Source organism: Podarcis melisellensis, assembly GCF_964234715.1.
Source record: "Podarcis melisellensis genome assembly, chromosome: 16".
In the NCBI taxonomy this organism is placed as follows: Eukaryota; Metazoa; Chordata; class Lepidosauria; order Squamata; family Lacertidae; genus Podarcis; species Podarcis melisellensis.
This window is the reverse complement of record NC_138533.1, coordinates 29,748,842-29,770,532: the sequence shown is the minus strand read 5'-3', so window position 1 is coordinate 29,770,532 and position 21,691 is coordinate 29,748,842. Positions and strand designations below refer to the sequence as shown.

Here is a 21,691-nt window from a genome sequence, read left to right as displayed (position 1 = left end):
TTCCATACCTGCAACATTTCTCCAATGAAAATAGTGACGTCCTATCATACCTTCCAAGAAAAAAGCATACCAAGAACTCAGGCCAATGTAAATTTCAATAGTGGAAGTGGTCCCTACTCGCAAATCAATAGTCAATTGTAACAAAAACTAATCCATTTGAAAGTATGTATTCTGACAAAGATTACAAACTCAAATAGAGATTACAAACTCATAAAGATATGTATAACACAATAATTCATTACAGAATTAGAGATAAGAGTTTATGAGTAGAGATAAGTTCATGTTAGTCCATAGTCAGATTTGACGTGAAGATCTTAGTTTCAATCATTGAGCAGAAGTCATAAGTCAATTATGGATCAGAAACCAGGACAGAGCTCTGTTTCGATGTATTCACCTTCATCAGCTAATTTTTAAAGGGTTGTGTAAGTTTGAAGACTTTTGGATAAATATATCCTGTTATTTTCTACGTTTCTCAGAGATAACAACTACATGTGGGTAGATCAACGTGTATCTTGAGCCTTTCTGTGCATTTGAGTTCGTAATCTCTATTTGAGTTTGTAATCTTTGTCGGAATACATACTTTTGAATGGATTAGTTTTTGTTACAATTGACTATCGATTTGCGAGTAGGGACCACTCCCACTATTGAAACTTACATTGGCCTGAGTTCTTGGTGTGTTTTTTTCTTGGTATATTTAATAACAAGAACTCCAACTTATTTAATGTTACTATCATACCTTCCAGCGTTTCTCTTATGAAAACAGGGACGTCCTAAAGAAAAGCAAGACATTCTGAGATCATATGAAAAACCGGGACAGCTTCTATAAATCTGGTACTGTCCCTGGAAAATAGGGACACTTGGAGGGTCTGAGCTTGCAGAAGAGGAGTATGCATGGGGTTAACATATATAGAGTGAGAGACATCCACATTCCCAGGCTATACCTTTAAGGTCTCAGCTGACCTCTATCTCCCTTGAAGTTTAGACTGATGTTCTTAAGTTGCATCCTGTTCTACAAGTTCCTGCTCCTCACACTTCTCTCTCGGACCTCAAGATGCGATGTCGCCTTGGAGCTTTCCTCTGAGAGAATGATGGAGCAAGCATGGCTGCCTTGTTCTAGACTAGTTAGTTAATCTAGAACAAGAAACTTTTCAATCCAAGTTGTGTATTTCCTACAACAAACCAGTTTGCTGTTTTTCTTATTCTGAAAGCATCTTGTCAGGGAACTGACATCGGAGCCAGAAGTGGAGGCAGGGCTCCCAAGCGATGCCGGAGAAGGGCCAAGCAGGGAGAGAGGGAACTCATCGGCTGGGGAAGGAAATCAGCGTAACACCAGGGATAAAGGAGGGCGGATGGGGGAATCGGAGAGGGGGCTCCAGGACTCCTCGCCGGAGACCAGCGGGGAGAGCACAGGTCCTCCGCTACCCACACCAACCCTGCGCAGAAGACTTCCGCGCAGGGAAAGCAGGCGTAGACTTGGCGTCAAAGAACTTCTTTGCTGGAAGAAGTTCAAGAAACGCCCACTGACGGATTACACATCCCTCTCTGTGTGTGATTGCAAATTGTAAAGCCTACTCTTTACCCAACAGTCACTCATCAAGCACTGCTTCCTCTGCATACTAAATGTGTTTCCATAGGTAATTGGATCCAGTTATCCCCAAACCCCAAACAACTACACCAGAGGCTACCCACTGCAACATTACCATGCACATGTCAAACTGCCCACTCCCCAAAAATGTACTAAGGGGCTTCCATGCCAGCAGTCACCACAGATGTATATCAGGTTCCCCCCTAATTTATTAGATTTTCTGTGGTAAGGAAAATCTGGATTAAATGAAGAAAAAGTATGGGCTAGTATGTTGATTATTTATTTATTTCATTCACGACTTGCTTCCTGTGAGATATCCCAAAATTATTTACGATATAGTAAAGAGATCTATAAAACAGTTACATAAATTTAAAAAGCTTTAAATATATATATATATATATATATATATATATATATAAAAGCAAACTATTATAAATATAAAAACAGTCTGAAAGAAAGAACAACAGAATCAAGTGGGATAAAGTTTTTAGAAGGTTGTTGAAAGAAGAACACCTTTAAAAGGAGCAAAAGAAAAGACAGAGAAGGCGACTTTCTTATATGCAACGGGAGGGAGTTCCAAAGGGTATAGATGCCACCACACTAAAGGCCCAGTTCGGACATCACGCACAATGGGCCTCCTGACAGGATGGCATTTGCAGGGCGCCCTATACTGTGATACAAATCCATGGTGCAATTACATTTGGAATACTGTGTACAATTCTGGCTTCCTCACCTCCAAAAGAATATTGCAGAGTTGGAAAAAGGGTTGCAGCATCTGGGACCTCTTAGTTTAGAGAAAAGTTGAGTGAGAGGTGACATGAGAAAGGTTTATAAAAATACGCATGGCATGGAGAAAATAGAGCGAAGTTTCTCTCTCCCTCTCCCTCTGTGGTGTACAGTCATACCTCAGGTTAAATACGCTTCAGGTTGAGCGTTTCCATGGCAACCCGGAAGTAACGGAACGCGTTACTTCCAGGTTTCGTCGCTCGCACATGCGCAGACGCTCAAAATGACGTCACACACATGCGCAGAAGCGGCGAATCACGACCCGCACATGCGCAGACGCGGGTTGCGTTCGCTTCAGGATGCGAACTGGGCTCCGAATTGGATCCCGTTTGAATCCAGAGGTACCACTGTAGTGGTTAAGAGCTGTAGACTCGTAATCTGGTGAACCGGGTTCGATTCCCCGCTCCTCCACGTGCAGCCGCTGGGTGACCTTGGGCCAGTCACACTTCTCTGAAGTCTCTCAGCCTCACTCACCTCACAGAGTGTTTGATGTGGGGGAGGAAAGGAAAGGAGAATGTTAGCCGCTTTGAGACTCCTGTGGGTAGTGATAAAGTGGGATATCAAATCCAAACTCCTCCTCCTCCTCTTCTTCTCCCTCCCTCCCTCCCCCCCTCTCTCTCTCTCTCTCTCTCTGTCTGTCTCTCATAACACTGGAACTCATGGATATCCAATGAAGTTGAATTTTGGAAGATTCAGGACGGATAAATGAAACTACATGCAGCACATAGTTAAACTATGGAACTCACTCCCACTGGAGGCAGTGACAGCCACCAGCCTACTTAGCTTTTAAAGAGGGTTAGATAAATGCTTGGAGGACAGGGCCATTGATGGTGATGCTTTGCCTCCATGATTGAGGGCAGCAATTTTTCTGAATACCAGTTGCTGGAAAGTACAGGAGGGGAGAGGGCTCTTGTGCCTGAATCCTGCTTTTGAGTTTCTCACAGGCATTTGGTTGGCTACTTTGAGAACAGGATTTTGGGCTAGATGGGCTATTGGCCTGATCCAGTAGGGCTCCTCTTAAATTCTTGCATCCTGCAGAATGTAGTGATTGGTTGGGTTTATACGGTGTGAAATAATCTTTAAAGTACCGAGAGCCCAAGTTGCATAGGGCTTTGTACTCCAATACCAGTACTTTGAACCCTGATTGGTAACTAACTGGCAGCCATTTTGATGATGTCACATGGATACTGTGCAAAATATGTAAGAATGGGCACAATAAGTCCACAGTAAGCTGTTGTGTGGAGACGCCCATTCATTCCCCTTGTTCTGAACCAATTCTGACTCTAAATTAACATCAAAGCTTGCAAAGAAGGCTTAAAAAAAAAAACTTCTAGTGGAGGGCAAGGTCTAGTCTAGGAAGGGAGCTTGTTAAATAAACATGTTGCTACCCAAAGATCTGGTGCCGTGATGATGGAGAACATCAGAATTTCCTTCTCGCTTCTGAGTGAAGCCGATGAGAGACATCTGTCTATAACACGACATTGTCTTCATTAGTTCTTCAGAATGCAAGAAAGACTTTCCTCTGGAGGTACCACTGTGTGTGCTGTTTTCCCCTCACCTCCTCTTCAAGAAGAACTTCTTAGCAGCTCAAATAGAAATCAAGTTGCTAGAAGGAACTTGTTTCCAGAATACTCAACAGAATCCTTTCTTGTGCCACCGAAGGATTATTTTTCGGGTGGCACCATGTACAAGATGTTTGTACATCCTGCCAAGCAGTGGCTCATGGGTCTCTCAAGAAGAACTTGCCAGGTAGACCAAATAAAGTGGGTTGTGCAAGCTTTTAAGTGGCATACACTGACAGGTATGCCAACTCTGAGGTTTCCAGGACATAGCAATGAGCAAAAAATGCCCCTTCCACTTTCACAGCCCCATTGGTAGGCCATGAATTGGGGGGCAGTGTAATAGTTGTAGCTTCCACTGTTTAATGCTAGGTGTGTAGTGTCTTGGCTAGAGCGTTGGACCTGGGAGACCAAGGTTCAAATCGCCACTTGGCCATGAAACTCACTAGGAGACCTTGGGCAATTCACTCACTCTTAGCTTAACCTACTTCATAGGGTCATTGTGGAGTAGGAAAACCATTTATGCCATCTTGGGCTCCTTGGAGAAGAAGGTGAGATATAAATGCAAGAAATACACACATTAGAGCCATGTAAAGTGAGAGCTCTCTACATGCACATAACTCTATCCAGCTAGCACTTCAGGAGGGGGTGAAGGAGGGCTAGTGAGGGCTGTGGCCTGAAGAGGGGTGTTGCTGAGGTCTGGATTCAGAGTCCAGGGACTCAGCTTTAAAATGTGTTGCAAAGTGCAACATACAAATGTGACACTAGATGGCGACAGTGAGCTATGGCAAATTCAATGTAATTTTCAAAAGGTTTTTTATTTTTTAAAAAGCATTTTCACAGCGTTTTTTTAAATTTGTGTGTACATTCCACCCAGGTCTTATGCTCTCCTATCCCACGCAAACATCCATTTTGGTGATGCAGCATTCCTGGCACTAAACTCTGTAACAGCACCATTGTTGTTTTACCAATTTATGAATTGCCTTACGCGCTGAGTCTCAAGGCAATTTTGCAAGCATGCCATGAAACCATCTAAAAATAGTTTTGAAATAGTACAAAACCCAACTAAAGATAGATCTAAAAGGAATACAGGATAAACAATCAGGATGCTTTCATCCCGTCGGAAAGCTTGTCGAAAGAAGAAATGCCTTCAGTTGTTTCCGGAAACAAGTAAGGGCTGTTCCACAAAACATGGGCAGCCTTCTTGAAATTCCTGATCTGATATTTTAGGGACTGCAAATATGGCAGTCTTGGAATGGCCATACTGAACACCGCCATGCCAGAGTTCAGGGCAGGAGAGCAAAACTGTGGAAGGAGGGAGGTGAAGAAAAGATGGCAGCGCCTGAATTTCCTGCTCCAGAAATGTATAACTCTTCTGTCGCTCTGGCCTGAAAGCATTGGCCATGACAGCCATGTAATAAAACTCTGATGTATGACAAAATAATGAACCACCGAATACATCGCCCTCCTGTGCTGCCTCTGCCTGGCTTTTGCCTGGAGAGCACAGCTTGTAAATATATCTGGGTCTCGCCCTGCTACTAACAGGCTAGTGGAGCATTGCCACAAGGTTATTTATTTTACACTCTGGGCTCTGCTTCTGAGCCATGGAGTGTAAAAACAATCAGAAGGACAAAGTGTAAATTCTCCCTGCTGATTTATTTACTGTTGTGTTTTTATAGGCCCACATGGCTCGGGGTTTTCGCGCTAGGCCCGTCCATTCAAGCAGAGCCCGCGCCGTACACTTCCAGAGAAATGAATGACTTTATAAATTCTCTACAATAATAATCCCACGTACAGGAATGCATGCAGAGGAACACCCAGACAGGGCTGGAATGTTTTTAAGAATATAAGATTGTGCTTTTTTGGTCAGGGAAACACATTTCTCTCAGGGCTCTGTGGTATGGCCTAGGCTCCAGGCCTGTCTGCCTACCACCTGTAATGAACCCTTGGGGAGAGTCTCGTTCAGGCCACCCAAACCGAGAGGAGGGTCAGAAGACAGCGGCTCTGGGATGTTAACAGCCTTAATGAACCTTGGTCCATTGGAGACTCTAAACAGCCATCTTAATTTTTTGTTTTTTAAAGGGCCTTGATAGGAAAAACATCTGATTTGGCTCCGTTCTGTATCCTCGATTAACTGAAGTGGCCTCTCAAGTCTCCGCCGTGGAAGAAAAAAAGCAAAACTTAGTCTCTCCTAATGAAATGCAATAAACACTTTCTACACACACACACACACACACACACACCTTTGAAAGCGCCAAAGATTTCTTAACAAAGATCAGTTTGTCTGTATCTGCACCTCTCTCTTTTTATTGTTCATTCACTCCTCTCTTTTTTTGTAGGCAACTGTGCAAACCTACCCAATGCTAAAAATGTACTGGTGGCCATTAGTTTTCTTACAGTATCTAGATAGCAGTGCTTTTTGTTTTGTTTTTAAGAATAAAATGGGCAACTACTCATGCAGAAGTTGTTACAGTTAGTGCCACACTTTTAACATTTTGAGTACCCCCAGAAAAAAGCACTGTTAGATTGCGATTAATTTCTAAAAGGTGCCAAAATTCAAATTTCAAAATTCAAAACGCACAGGGCTCGCTCAGTTGATAGAGCACTGGACTCTTAATGGTTGTGGGTTCGAGTACCCACATTGCGCCAAAGATGCCTGCATTGCCGAGGGTTGGACTAGATGATCCTCGGGGGTCCCTTCCAACGTGACAATTTTATGATTCTGGAATGGTCATATATACCCTGCTTTTCGGATCACAAACTTCTATCTGAAGGGCTTTCGGAGGGACTGTCCTCTGAAAGGCATCGTTTATTTCAGGGGTGAGAAAAAAAATTCCACCTCGAAGATCACAGTGTCTTCTTCTACTTTCCAGGACAACGTGTCAGTGGTAGGCAGGGCCAGAGGCGAAAATGGACGGAGCAACAATGGTGTGTTTTACTTCTGCATAATAGACACATCTGCACACTCATCTCACTATTTTCCATCTGGGCAAACAACAAGCATGGTCAGAGTCCAATGACAAATCTCAGCCAGGCAAAAACACACAAGGAAGGTGTGAAGCTGGGTCACTGGGATATGTGGCCTGAGGAGAGTCCTGAGGGCCAGAAAGAGAGGAACGGTGGGCCACATTTGGCCCCCAGGCCTTGGGTTCCCAACCCAAGCTGTCCTATCTAGGGATGCCAGGCCTCCAGGTCTTACCTGAAGTCTCCAGGTTTCCCAGGTTTGAATTTCAAAGGCTTGAATTTCCGGGTGGGCAAGAGTGCCTTTAATAATGACACAGAAGCTAAAAGGTGGAAACCTTTCTCCATTACCTAGTTGCCCCTTCCACTGCTGATATTAATGACCAAGGTGGTGAATTGTTTCCTCCGATTTCGCAAAGACCCTTGTGGTGAGATGTAACTTCCAAACATTTCTGGTCGCTGCTTTGATAACAACGCAAGCTGCGCCTGCTTTGAGTTTCCTTGCGCTGCGCGTAACTGTCTCAAATTTCATTAAGAAATGAAAAATAAAACATCTCAGATCTGGCGCAAGGCGGTGCCTTTCCTACTGCTTCTCCCCAGATGGAAGGGAAAAGGCACTCTGCCCGCTGTTCCAAACTAGCAGAAGGCATCTGTGCGTAGATTCAGAAGCACTAGCAGGCTCCTGTCTGCATAACTCCAGCTGAAACAGGAACAGTATGTACAGATCCTTCCCACCACTCCAAAGTCCTATCTAGCAGCTGGGGCAGAGCGATACGCACCCGTCCCTTTCGTGTTAATTAAAGACCTCTTTAAGCTTTCTTTTTCTATCCAGCGCTGCTGGGTATGCAGGAAGAGATTAGAGCTATGGCAGGCATTAAAAATAAAAGCCCCCAATGATTCATTGGGTGGTTATGGACAAAAGGAATATTTTTTTAAAAATCATAGTGGGTAAAAAAAAATCTGAATGTTTTGGGAGGGCAGGCCACCACTTTATTTACCTTACTTAACCCTGCAAGGTGGCCAAGGGCTTGGGAAGGACCATGGCTCAGTGGTGGAGCATATGTTTTGCGTGCAGAAGATCGCCGGTTTGATCCCCAGCATCTCTAGTTAGAGGGACACAGGTGGCGCTGTGGGTTAAAGCCTCAGCGCCTAGGACTTGCTGATCGAAAGGTCGGTGGTTCGAATCCCTGCTGCGGGGTGCGCTCCTGCTGCTCGGTCCCAGCGCCTGCCAACCTAGCAGTTCGAAAGCACCTCCGGGTGCAAGTAGATAAATAGGGACCGCTTACCAGCGGGAAGGTAAACGGCGTTTCCGTGTGCAGCTCTGGCTCGCCAGAGCAGCGATGTCACACTGGCCATGTGACCCGGAAGTGTCTCCGGACAGCGCTGGCCCCTGGCCTCTTAAGTGAGATGGGCGCACAACCCCAGAGTCTGTCAAGACTAGCCCCTACGGGCAGGGGTACCTTTACCTTTACCTTTATCTCTAGTTAGGGTGATAAATCTGAAATTCTGGAGAGCTCCTGCAGATGAACATAGATAGTGCTAGATGCAAAGGGGTGTGATAAGGAATTGCATTCGCCACCTTCAGCCTCTTGGGGAAGAAATAAATCTAATTAATAAACGTTGGCATCTTGAAGCAGATTGTAGAGGTTGCCTGCATCCTGCTGGATAATTCCGACAAAGCCCCAGAGGTCAACTCAAAATGCCTTCGTGCAGTTTGCCGGAGTATTATTATTATTATGTGCACGCTGTACGCAGCTCAGTGCAGCTACAGTTTCCATGCTCAGATGGCACCATGGCATTCATTTACACTGGTGCTATTTAGGGTGACACAGATAAGAACCCGAGTCTAAAAATTCAACAGTAGGTGGAAAAACCCAGCGCTCTCCGACAGCCTTAGGGGACATATCAAAATAGCATCCGGCTGATAAAGGGCCGTTGCTACCATCACAGCCGTGGCGTCTAGGAATGGATGCCCACCTGATGCTGGCATTCATAAGGAAGATGCGATGGGAAGTCCTTCTGCGATCGCGGCAGCTGCTATAAACGATACATTCTTAACATCCCCCATTAAAGTGCACCAGAGCAAGGAGCAGTCTGGAGCAGGCAGGAAGGGAAGAGAAGATCCTTGGCTGTGCTTTGTGGCATTCCTGGACTCCTTCCAGGTAAGAACTCTCTTTTTCTTTAACGGAGAATATTCTTTTTTTCCACCCACCCCCTTCCCCTGTAGACCTTCGGGATGTTATAACAGCTGTTTGTAAACACTGCAAGTCCAAAATTAGCAGGGGGTTGAGCAGGAGCATCATTTATCAACGTCTGCCCTCTGGAGCATCTTAAAAATGTTGCAGATACGTTGGCACATTGGTAAGGGATTTGGAGAGTTGGGCGGGGAAGCCAATAGCCAGCAGGCAGTCTCTTAGCAGAGATGCCCCCAAGCCCCCTTGTCACGGGACATGGGCTGCCACTCCAGAGAATGTCCATTTGGCCACACAAATCAAGACTGGTTGGCACTAATGAAACACAAGCCTTTGGAGGGTTGAGAATGAATTTTGTCTCATTAATCATGCTTTGCTTCAGGAGGCATGAGACTTGCTTTGAGAGCAACCCATGCTTAAGAAAGCCCTCTGTACTGTGTCCTCCAGCTTGAGGATGGGGCAGCCAGGAACACAGAGAACGTGTCTCCCCAAAATGCCCAGAATGTTAAAACATGAACATAGAAAAAGTGTATGGCTGTATCATCCCCAAAGCCCGTTTTGCCCCACATCCTGTTCTCACGGTGGTCAACCAAGGTGTCGATAGAAAGTAGAGAATGTGGAGAAATTTGATTCAAACTTAAAGGCTAATCTGTTTGGAATTTGCAGTTTTCGAAACAACATGAGCTCCAAAATGCAGCCATCCTTCCAAATTCACACATATTTACATTTTCTGACGCAGTTCTCCAATCAAACCATGTTTTCAAAAATGCATATATTAGAGGAAAGTGGGCATTGAATGGCTATGTTAGGGAAAACTTACAAAAATGCATTACTGTATTTGGGGAGATTGCTTGCAAAAAATTGCACATCGGTCAAAACTGCATACAAAACTGTGTTTATTAGGAGACATCACCACTAAAATGCTGGTGCTTTTTCAGGATGATTTAAAATAAACAACTACTACAATAATAATAATAATGATAATAATAATAATAATAATAATAATAATAATAATAATAATAATAATAATGTATTTATCCCCTGGATTTTCCTTTGATGGGTCTCAAGGCGGCTTGCAGATAAAAACAAGAACTGCTAAAATATAGAACAGAAATAATTAAAAAACAGTTAAACATTGATTGGAATTAAAACTTTATAAAGCATACAAGCATAGAAGCATACAAACAATTACAAACAATTACAATAAAAAGCAGCATGGCACTAGCCATTTCATTAAAAGCAGTCAGTTCCCTGCTGAAACAAGAAAGTGTTCACCTGTCGGCAGAAGGAGAGAGTTCCCTTCCATGCCTAATGGACAGCTAGCAAGCAGGAACTGAGTGCAGTTGACTTGAAAAACTAGAAACGGAAAGAAAGCAAAATGGACAGATCTCTCTATCCCTAATATCGTTATGTACGATTTCGCCTTCGTGGGAAATTGCATCAGCCTGGCATACTTTTATTCCATATGCAACATTGACAGGGCATGCTTAAAGGCCGCTGAGGACGCATGGCAACTGGGGGAACAAAATCTTTGTTTAAAAACCAGAATGCCTTAAAAAGTTAATATAATTCAATAGACATTTGGCACTTCTGCTGGGGGTGGGTCAGATTGTTGAACGTTAATTATTTCTCCTTGTATAACTGTTATTCCTTGTATAAATAAGTGGAAGCAATAAGTAGTGAAAATCATAAAATATTTTGGGGAGGAATATAGAAGAAAGCAAATAAGGATTGCATGTGCAAATGGCTTTGTTATTCCACTGTACAGATCTCCTTCTGAGTTTTCTTTTGCAAAGCATCATTAAAAGTGTCACACTTTTTGTGTGTGTGTCTGAATTCAGCTATTTATAGCAGAAGAAACATAATTTACTTTTGGCAATGGGGCTTTCTGAAAACCCAAAGTGTTGCAGAAATGGGCAAAATGTCTTTGTGTGGTCTGGCATAAAGGAGAACCAAAACAAACGATCGGTTTTTTTAAAAGTGACAGTGTTTCTTCGCAACGATTTTTCCTTCGAGCACTCTGGACCTTTTGCCGCCCTGGCTATCACTCCTTCCTCTTTGCCGCTCCACACGCCTCAGTCCATCTGGAGCTTTGCTGGGTAATGCCCCTTTGACATGTCCATCAAATCTTTTCCATGACTTGATTGATTGGTGTAGAATATCTGCAGAGTCTAGGTCCCCCCTTCCTTTCCTCCCAAGTTTTGCTGGATAAATTTCAATGAGTCTGGGAGGACTCTTATATTCTCTTTCTCTCTCTTTTTAAAAAACGCACACCTCACTGATAGCGTTGACGGTTGGCAAACAGACCCAGGATATATGTTATTTTCCATTCCCAAAGAGGAATGTTATGATATATTAAACTGAGCGAGGTGTCTAATTTGCTGTTGCGGTGCGTACACACTGCTGAAATTATTAGAGCTGTGGAGAGGATTTATGAATCCCAGAGGGAACAAGTCATAACCCCACCCCAAAACCTGAATCTGAACACTGTTCCTTTTGGGGGGGGGGGCGGTGTCTGGTCTGCTTCTAGCCTGCTTCCTGGTGAACACTCTCCCAAAAAAGCACATTGATTTAGTAACACACACCCCTCCCGTTTCTCCTAAGTTTGAAAGATATCCTAGGAAAAACCAATTGCCTTACAATATCTGAAGTTCTAAACATATCAGCAGCTGAAGCATATGAAGGTTCAGACTACTGTGAAGGCCTGTTGAACTTGCTGTTTTTCTCTGTGCGGGAACGTATTGTTATACCCTAGAAATTAATAAATTGTAGGATTTTGATTAATCGGGATACGGATGAAAGTACCAGCTGCAGAGCTGTGCCGGAGAAGGAATCCCAGGGCTGGCTTAGTGAAGAGCAAATCTGTTAACATGACAAAAGGAGTTGATCTGAGAGGATTCCTTTGGCTGGCAGGGCAGGGCAGGAAGAGACAGATGGTGATGGGGGGGTGTTTGACGTGACAGAAAAAAAGGAAGTTTTTAGCAAGGTGTTCTGGGAAGGAGGAGGAGGAAGAAAGACTGGGATCCATCTTGGGCAGGCTGGCCGAAGGCTGACTGAGAGAAATGTCTTGGACTCCAGGGCTGCAGTGCTGTGGGGGGCAAGTGGGTGGAGCAACAAATGTGTTTTAAAACCTTTAAACAGTAGACTAGTTTCTGTGTGCATGCACCCCTCTAGCTTCCATCTGGACAAGCAAGAGGCATTGTCAGAGTTCAAGGTCACATTCTGGCTAAGCAAAAACATTCAAGGAGATTTTGATGCAAGCAGTGGTGCAGTGATCTAGGGTTGTAGTGTGTGTCAAACACCTATTGCTATTTCTGCAGCAGGATCCCAGCAGAGTCCTTTTCTGCAGAGACACCCAATCAGCACAAAAGGGAGTTTCTTAGCCACTGAGATGTCCTCTCACCCTTTGTGCTGATTGGAGCCAACCAGAGTGAAAGGAGGCGGGTCAGTCATGGAGGATTGGCTCCTAGGGTCACCCTGGAGAAGGCTTGGGAGGGACACGGGGGAGTTGTTGTTCTGTACACTCTGAACTTAAGCATTTAGGAACCCTGAAAACACAGCAGGCTTCAGCTTCAAGAGAACGGCATGCAAGTTCTGTTCTGTACAATGGAACTTCAAGGAAAACACTAGTTGCTCCAAAAGAAGAAGTTGGAACCCTCCAAATCATTTGCCCGTGTACGTTTACAGAAAATAGGAGGTTTAGATGAACGGCAAAGCATGGATATCTGCATCCCTGATTATTTGCAGTATTGTATAATTATAAAATGGGGCGGGTGGAGCTGTGGGTAAAACCACAGAGCCTAGGGCTTGCCGATCAGAAGGTTGGCGGTTCGAATCCCCGCAACGGGGTGAGCTCCCGTTGCTCGGTCCCTGCTCCTGCCAACCTAGCAGTTCGAAAGCACAAAGTGCAAGTAGATAAATAGGTACCGCTCCAGCGGGAAGGTAAACAGCGTTTCCGTGCACTGCTCTGGTTCGCCAGAAGCGGCTTAGTCATGCTGGCCACATGACCCGGATAAAGCGAGATGAGCGCCGCAACCCCAGAGTCGTCCGCGACTGGACCTAATGGTCAGGGGTCTCTTTACCTTTTTATAATTATAAAACTATTATAGAATCCTAGAACAGGGGTTGGCAAGGTTTACCCCGCCTGGGCCGGTTCACTCCAGTGGAGATCCCTCTGTGGGCTGGATTGTGCGCACGCTCATGCGAGCGCATGCGATTTCCAGTGTGCGTCTGCACAGACACGATTTCCAGCACCGCAGAAGCGAGTCCCCGCGCCACTGCACCAGTTTAGTGCAGCGCGTGGGGACTCACTGAGCGGGCGGCTTGGTTCGTGGGTGGCTCGTGGGCTAGTTAAATGACCCCCGTGGGCCGCTTGTGGCCCATGGGCCTGAGGTTGCCTACCCCTGTCCTAGAAGGTTGTGTCATTTTAGAAGGGCTGTGGCTGTGACTGTCATGAAGGAACCCTGCCCTTCTGCCACTGCACTACTGGAAGAAAGGCCAGTGAGGGTGTCATCTGATGTCAGGCTTCAGGGATTTGTCCCCCCCCCCCCCGGTGGCAGTAGATAAGCAGAACAAAGAAAAAGGAGTCTTCTTACCAGTTAGAAACTTTCATAATCACAGCGAGAGAACAAAGAACACATCACCTAGAAATGGCAGTGCTCCCAATTAAGTTCACTCTCCCCCTCGGTCCCTAATAATCTACACCACTCCTACGTCTTGTAATGTGAACTTGGAGCCACTGTGTTTTCTGTTCTGCCACTTCCGGAGCTCTCTGGGACTTTGGGGAAGGGGGGGGGGGTGGATACTATCCAGATACTGTGAATCTGTTAACTCGTTCTCTTCTAGTGTTTCTTCTGCTAGCTGCTCCCCATCCAGTATTTCCCAGCTTCTGCCTTCTGAACTAGGCCCCTCTGCAAACCACTGTTCCAAATCTATACAGTGGTACCTCGGGTTAAGTAATTAATTCATTCCAGAGGTCCATACTTAACCTGAAACTGTTCTTAACCTGAAGCACCACTTTAGCTAATGGGGCCTCCCACTGCCGCCACGCCACCGGAGCATGATTTCTGTTCTCATCCTGAAGCAAAGTTCTTAACCCGAGGTACTATTTCTGGGTTAGCGGAGTCTATAACCTGAAGCATCTGTAACCTGAAGCGTATGTAACCTGAGGTACCACTGTACTGTCCTCCTGCTTCTGGGAATATTAAGGATCAGGATCAGGAGGAGGGGATGCCTCCCACTGTTCTTCCTCAGTGCAGCGCTCCTCAGCACGGTCCCTGACACCTGAAAAGACTTCTGAGGGCCTGATAGAGAGGCCTTGAGGGCCTGATTAAGCCTCCCCCCGGGGCCAGGGGTTCCCCAGCTCTGTGCCACTCTTTCCACCTGCAGTAGCACTATGTGATTCTCTGCTGACAGGATATCTTTCCTAGTTACAATGGCACAGATCTGCCCCTCCCACTGAGGTCTCCGTCTTTCCCAGGCCTTGCCACTTCTTACTGGCGATTCTCCTCTCAGGCCAGAGGCTGTTCCTTAAAACACTGTCTCTCTGTTACCAGTGCTACCCTTTATACCCATTAAACACAAAATAAAGCAAGTTACAGACCTCCCTTTGTGGCGGGGGGTAGAAACTTGTAATTTTATAGAGCTTGTAAACCGAGCTTGTAAAGTCTTTTAAGACCCATATCTTGTGTATATCACCCTAATGATATCCCTAGAAAATGTGAGACCGTCGGCAGTCCAAAATAAGTTAAATAAACGTAACTCCTACCGCAGTTCCCTCGGGTCCAGTGAGTTTACGCCACAGGTGTATTCCCCCCCTCGTCCTAATTACCTTTAAACCCAGTCTTCTTCGGTCTCTTTAAAACATGGTTTTCAGTTTTTAGCTGTGTATAGTGGTCAAGATGGAATTTGCAGTGGGATAATGTAGATGCAGGCAGCACTGTTGTCTAAAGCACAGAGCCTAGGGCTTGCTGATCAGAAGGTCGGTGGTTCGAATCCCCGCGACGGGGTGAGCTCCCGTTGCTCAGTCCCTGCTCCTGCCAACCTAGCAGTTCAAAAGCATGTCAAAGTGCAAGTAGATAAATAGGTACCGCTCCAGCGGGAAGGTAAACGGCATTTCCACGCGCTGCTCTGGTTCGCCAGAAGCAGCTTAGTCATGCTGGCCATATGACCCAGAAGCTGTACGCCGGCTCCCTCGGCCAATAAAGCGAGATGAGCGCCGCAACCCCAGAGTCGTTCGCAACTGGACCTAACGGTCAGGGGTCCCTTTACCTTTAATGTAGATACCAAGCAACTGCAAGTTATAGGAATTGGACATTGGTTGGCATAAAAACTTGATCCATCCAGTAATATCAGATAAACCCAAGTAATTATTAATATGGACTAGGGGCAGGGAAGAAATTGGATTCAGTTTGCATTTACAGGTGAACCTACCTAGTTTACACTTTCTAATACAATGAGTAACAGCCATCCGTCAAAATTTGCATTTCTCCCAATTTTGCAGTGTCGTTCACCAGCTAAGTAATGTGTGCATTTTTTTTTTTATTTTGTATGTACTGGGGTACAATGTCCATAAAATGTTTGTGTTAGTGAAAATAATATACAGATGATGAAAAATGCATCTGCGCATGCGCAGATGACGAAAATTGTGATCCAGTCCACGGAGGGATCTCTGTGGGACCGATCTGGCCCAGGCAAGATAAACCTTGCTGACCCCTGTTCTAAAGGATCACCATATTCGGGGCGGGGAAGGAATTTGCCTTCAAACAAATTGGACCCATTTGTAGGTTTTACCTTCCTCATAGCAGTCGTTTCAGCTGATAAGGCATTGGTTGGAATCCTTAGCCTAATTAACAGGTGTGGCGGTGATTTGGTGCATCACCTTGACCTCATGCAGGGGTGATATCACAGGGTACCCTGGAAAAGGGCTCTAGGTGGAGGTTTCTGTTCTGTGGAGGGCAGACAGGTCATAGAACATCAAGTAGCAGCCTGGGGAGGGCCAGCTTAGTTGACTTGTGTCTTGAGATGGTCCTTAACCCAGGCACGACCCTGATTAAATTTCCGCCTTCAGCCCGAAGGCTAATTCAGGATACACGCCCAGTGCCTGAGCCAAAGCCTACCTACATCTGTAATCAATAAAGCTGCGGCCAATTTTTAATCCCTTAAAGTTGTTGTGTCAATCTGTTATCCGGTGAATACATCAATCTTTCTCCATAGGGAAAGGTACACTGTGCCTGGGCCTGCAAGTCTTGGAAGAATCTCTAGTGATAAAAACACTGGGCACTGAGACATTGAGCTCCTTTCCCCTCCAAGTGTCTATATTTTCCAGGGATGTCCCTGATTTGGAGAAGCCGTCCCGGTTTCTGATTTGATCCCGGAATGTCTCGCTTTTCCTTAAAGGTAAAGGGACCCCTGACCATTAGGTCCAGTCATGGCTGACTCTGGGGTTGCGGTGCTCATCTCGCTTTATTGGCTGAGGGAGCCGGCGTACAGCTTCCGGGTCATGTGGCCAGCATGACTAAGCCGCTTCTGGCGAATCAGTGCAGCACACGGAAACGCCGTTTACCTTCCCGCCGGAGCGGTACCTATTTATCTACTTGCACTTTGACGTGCTTTCGAACTTCTAGGTTGGCAGGAGCAGGGACCGAGCAACGGGAGCTCAACCCATCGAGATGAGCTTTTCCTTAGGATGTCCCTATTTTCATTGGAGAAATGTTGGAGGATATGGAGTTATCCAACTCCTGAGCTGTCTGAAGGCAGTCCTGTATAGGGAAGGTTTTTTTTTTTTTTAATGTTTAATGTTTTATTACGTTTCTATATATGCTGGAAGCTGCCCAGAGTGCTGGCACAACCTAATAAGATGTGTGGTGTATAAATAGTAAAATGATTACGATGGAATAGGACTTCCCGATTTTCATTGGAGAAATATTCTGATGGCAGCTGCGCTCAAATTCACCTGGGTTCTTCTCATAGTGATTTCAGCCTGGCTGCTGCTGAATTTCCTGCACTCCTATCTACCCCTTCTTTCGGGGGACTTGGGGGGGGGGCTTGCCAATAAGGAAGATGTCGACGGCAGTGGCAACAGCCTCTCCACGGACTTCTAAGAGAGGAGGGCTGTCCGTGTCGTGCAGGTGCTGCTATCCAGCCAGCTGTGCACACAAGGATTCCAGGCAGGGAGTATTAAATGGAGACAGCTGCAGCCGGGCCCCAAAGAACCACCAAGCACGAACAGCTTAGGATGGATTTTCCTTGCATTATGGAACTTATTTTATTCAGCAGCCTGGGGGGCGGGGAGAAAGAGAGAAAGGGAGAGCTAGCTGTGCCTCTCAAAGGCCTTGAGATTCCATATCCTATTTCTTGGATGAAAATAGGGATGTCCTGTTCCATTATTATTATTATTATTATTATTATTATTATTATTATTATTACCCCAGCCCAATCTGGGCTGCTTCTAACATATATAAAAACATAACTATACAGGGCTAACTGTCTTCTAAAGGTTGTACAGTGGTACCTCAGGTTACAGACGCTTCAGGTTACAGACTCCGCTAACCCAGAAATAGTACCTCGGGTTAAGAACTTTGCTTCAGGATGAGAACAAAAATCGTGCTCCGGCGGCACAGGGGGCCCCATTAGCTAAAGTGGTGCTTCAGGTTAAGAACAGTTTCAGGTTAAGAACAGACGTCCAGAACGAATTAAGTTCTTAACCTGAGGTACCACTGTATAGCTACTTACCTCCTTGTCTTGGGGGTTGCATTACTCCAGATCCTCCAAAATTTATAGGTACATCCCAATAAAAAGCAGGACATTCTGGGATCAAATCAGAGACCGGGGCTGCCTTCTGTAAATCCAGGACTGTCCCTGGAAAATAGAGACATTTGGAAGGTCTGAGATCTTCATAGACTACACAGGGCTGAAGTCCGAGCGCAGCTTTCATTCAAAGCAGTGCTTGACACGAACTAGTTCAGTTTCAGGAAATTCACCAAATCAGTTCAAAAATCTCTGCACTAAACCTGAAAGTCATTCCCATCATTGCCAGGGGGAGTGATCATGAATTAAGTTCACTTTGGGGCAGAACTCTGAGTGATTTCTAGTTCATCTTTAACTTTGTTTCATACATGTGAGTTGTTGTTTTTTTAAAAAAAATACTTTAGACTTTTTAGCTTCATAATTTTTAGTGACTGGGCATTAAACCATTCACAATCCACTGCCTGTGTGAGTCTCTCTATGTTGCGATGTTTTATTATGCCAGAAAAGTTTCCTTTCTGATGTAAAGGTTGCAGCAACCCAGTCTAGAGCAGGACTGGAGTGGGGGCACAGGGTTATAGCTCCCACATCCCTTACCAGGGTCCCAGTTCAGATAAAGACCCCAGACCTGCTACTTATTTTTGCTATCTAACCACTCACACAATTCCTGAAATCATGTATACGGTACTTTATATACATAAAGAATGTGACTGTGGCCACAGAACTTTCCTCAGTTCTGGTGTAATCTGCCATTGTTGTAGAAAGAAAAAAACTGTACCCTCTGGTAACAGCAACGTGGGACTGAAGGTGCAGACAATTAGCTCCAGATTTGCTCTGAAAAATGTTGGTTAAAACACCAATTGTACCACTACAAGCTGTAAGTACAGAAAGGTCCCGTACACCTCATAGCTTGTGTGTTGGGAGCAAAAGCTACCAGGTTTTTCTGGGGCTTAGAAAAACAGCTCCACATTTCCCCAACATGTAGGTCTTGGATTATCCTTAAAATGTTCCTGTGTCTTGGATAGCAGGAAAGGCCTTAACCTAACAGCATTAACCTATGCTCCTTTTATCTTCCATTAGACTGTCTCACCATGAAATCACATTGATGTGTATCAGATTCCCAACCTGCGGCCAATTTCACGACTCAAACGTGGGCGAAACTGAGCTCTCGGGGGCCTAAACCATTGTCATCTATCAGAAACGCTGGGATTTCTCCTTTCGAGAGAGGCAGACAGAGAGAAGGAAAGACCTCCTGATTTGTAGAGAACTGGCTACTAGATATCTGGATATAATGCAAGTTTGGGAGAGGTTTAACAGCTGGGATTAGGACTGCTTCTGTTGTAACCTTCTGGGCTCTCACACACATTTGAAAGTGATCGCGCCAGAGCCTTCATGCGTGAAAAGTCCAGGCCGGCCCACCCATTAGCCACGCGGAGACCTTGGCCTCAGGCGGCAGAACAGGAGGGGTGGCACATCTGCAGACCACCCCAGTCTGGCTGCCCACCAGCCACTGCTTCACCTGCAGCCATAGGCTTTATACTGAGTCAAGCCACTGGTCCATCTATCTCAGTGTTGTCTGCACTGATGGGCAATAGCTCTCTGTCTGCGCACACAATAGCGGCATGTCTGCGCACACACGGGTTGCAATTCGGCGCTTCTGCGCATGCGCAAAGCGCAATTTAGCACTTCTGCATATGAGCAACCATCGAAACCCGGAGGTAACCCATTCCAGTACTTCTGGGTTTCGGCATGTCCGTAACCCAAAAAAATCGCAACCTGAAGCATCTGTAACCCATGGTATGACTGTACTGGCGCCAGCCCTGGAGAGTGTACCATCTACCCCAGATAGACTTTTCCTGAGAGCCAGTGTGGTGTAGTGGTTAAAAGGGGTAGTCTCGTAATCTGGTTCGCATCTCCGTTCCTCCACACACAGCTCCTGGGTGACCTTGGGCTAGTCACTTCTTTGAAGTCTCTCAGCCCCACTCACCTCACAGAGTGTTTGTTGTGGGGGAGGAAGGGAAAGGAGAATGTGAGCCGCTTTGAGACTCCTTAGGATAGTGATAAAGAAGGATATCAAATCCAAACTACTTGTGATGGCCTGGGATTCCGATTCAGAGGCTGAACCGGAGGAATCCCAGCCTGCACAGGAGTCCCCGCCTCCAGGGCCGGCTGAACTGGGGCAAGGCCTAGATTCTGAGGAGCCTGCACCTGTGTCAGATCCTCAGGAGCAGGCACCAGGTGAATCCATTCTGGCCCCAGAGGGGCTTGATGACTCAGTGGCCACAGGTGAACCTCCTCCGGGGCCCAGTAACCCTTCGGCCTCTCCTGAACTGCAGAGGCTGAGGGCGGAGGGGCGAAGAGAACTGGTGTCTCCCAGGAGGAGTGCTCACCTTAAGGCCAAGGGAGGCGGGGCTCCTGGGGGCCGGGACCGCCCCTGGCCTTAGAAGAAGATAAAGGTCAGTCGGCCCGGTCCCAGGTTGCGGGAGCAACGTCGTCGTTGGCTTCAGACCTTCCAGCGTTCCTGTTCCCCGCCCAGCTCCCTGTTTCGGACCTCGCCTCTCATCTTGTGAACTCGGACTACGGTAATGGTACCTTCCCCCCGGGACCAGCACACTACTCTTCTTCTTCTTCTTCTTCTTCTTCTTCTTCTTCTTCTTCTTCTTCTTCTTCTTCTTCTTCTTCTTCTTCTTCTTCTGTAGTAATAAATTTATACCCCGCCCATCTGGCTGGGTTTCCCCAGCCACTCTAGGCGGCTCCCAACATAATATTAAAAACACGATAAAACATCAAACATTAAAAGCTTCCCTAAACAGGACTGCCTTCAGATGTCTTCTAAAAGTCAGATGTCTTCTAAAAGTCAGATAGTTGTTTATTTCCTTGACACCTGATGGGAGGGCGCATGATCTCAATGTCCTAGTTGAACGATGGGAGTGGAGATGCTCCTTCAGGTATACTGGGCTCAGGCCTCGTACCTACGGGACTGCCTCTCTTGGTATGCCCTGCGGAGAACCTTAAGGTCCATAAATAGCAACACCTTAGAGATCCCGGGCCCTAAGGAAGTCAGATTAGCCTCAACCGGAGCCAGGGCCTTTTCAACACTGGCTCCAGCCTGGTGCAACGCTCTGCCTCATGAGACCAGGGCCCTGCGGGATCTGATTTCTTTCCACAGGGCCTGTAAGACAGAGTTGTTCCGCCTGGCCTTTGGCTTGGAATCAACTTGATCCCCTTCCCCACTATCCTTTTTCCTTTCTTCTTCTGTGATGGAACTCCTATTTGTGGACTTCCTTTTTTTCTGGCCCACAGAGGACCAGTCTGGATAGTTGGCCTTGGTGAAGATTTGACGTTTTCATCCCCCAAACGTTTTTGATTTCAGTTTCTACTGAAATGAGGCTGCATTTTAATGTTGTGTTTTAATCTTGTTTTTAAGTTGTATTTTAATCAGTTGTTTTATACCTGGTGTTAGCTGCCCTGAGCCCGGTCTTGGCTGGGGAGGGCAGGGTATAAATAAATTATTATTATTATTATTATTATTACTATTATTATTATTAACCGAGGTACCACTGTAGAGTCTTTCGGTCCACCTTGCATATGTGCTGAAGCTCCTTTTTTACTGTTTTATCCCAGGTGCTAAAGTGACTGTCCAAGGAGCTTGCAATAGGCAACATAAGCCCTCCAACCTTCTGATCTGGCTAGCCTAGCTCCTGCCTGAAGGGCTCAATCGTGAGCATCCAGATCACTGGTTTCATGGGAAACGAATATGCGCCTTGTTTATTTTTTCAGGCGGCGCCCTCGCCTCCTCAACAGCTCTCCGAGCATGCATAGTTCGCTCTTGTCATGTATGCCTCCTTCCTGCATATAAGCCA

General features: G+C 45.9%; 2 long non-coding RNA genes across 3 annotated transcripts in view; one reads left to right on the top strand and one right to left on the bottom strand.

Moving 5' to 3' along the window:
• The window catches only part of LOC309359657, a 203,140-nt gene that overhangs the window by 134,634 nt on the left and 46,815 nt on the right, over nt 1–21,691 (bottom strand). The window lies entirely within an intron of this gene.
• On the top strand, nt 4,816–6,156 carry LOC309359228. Of its 2 annotated transcripts, none has more exons than XR_014163787.1 (2): nt 4,816–5,100; nt 6,013–6,156. It is a non-coding gene; the product is annotated as an uncharacterized lncRNA (long non-coding RNA). The 2 variants fall into 2 exon arrangements; XR_014163788.1 differs by having other exon boundaries at nt 4,816–5,294.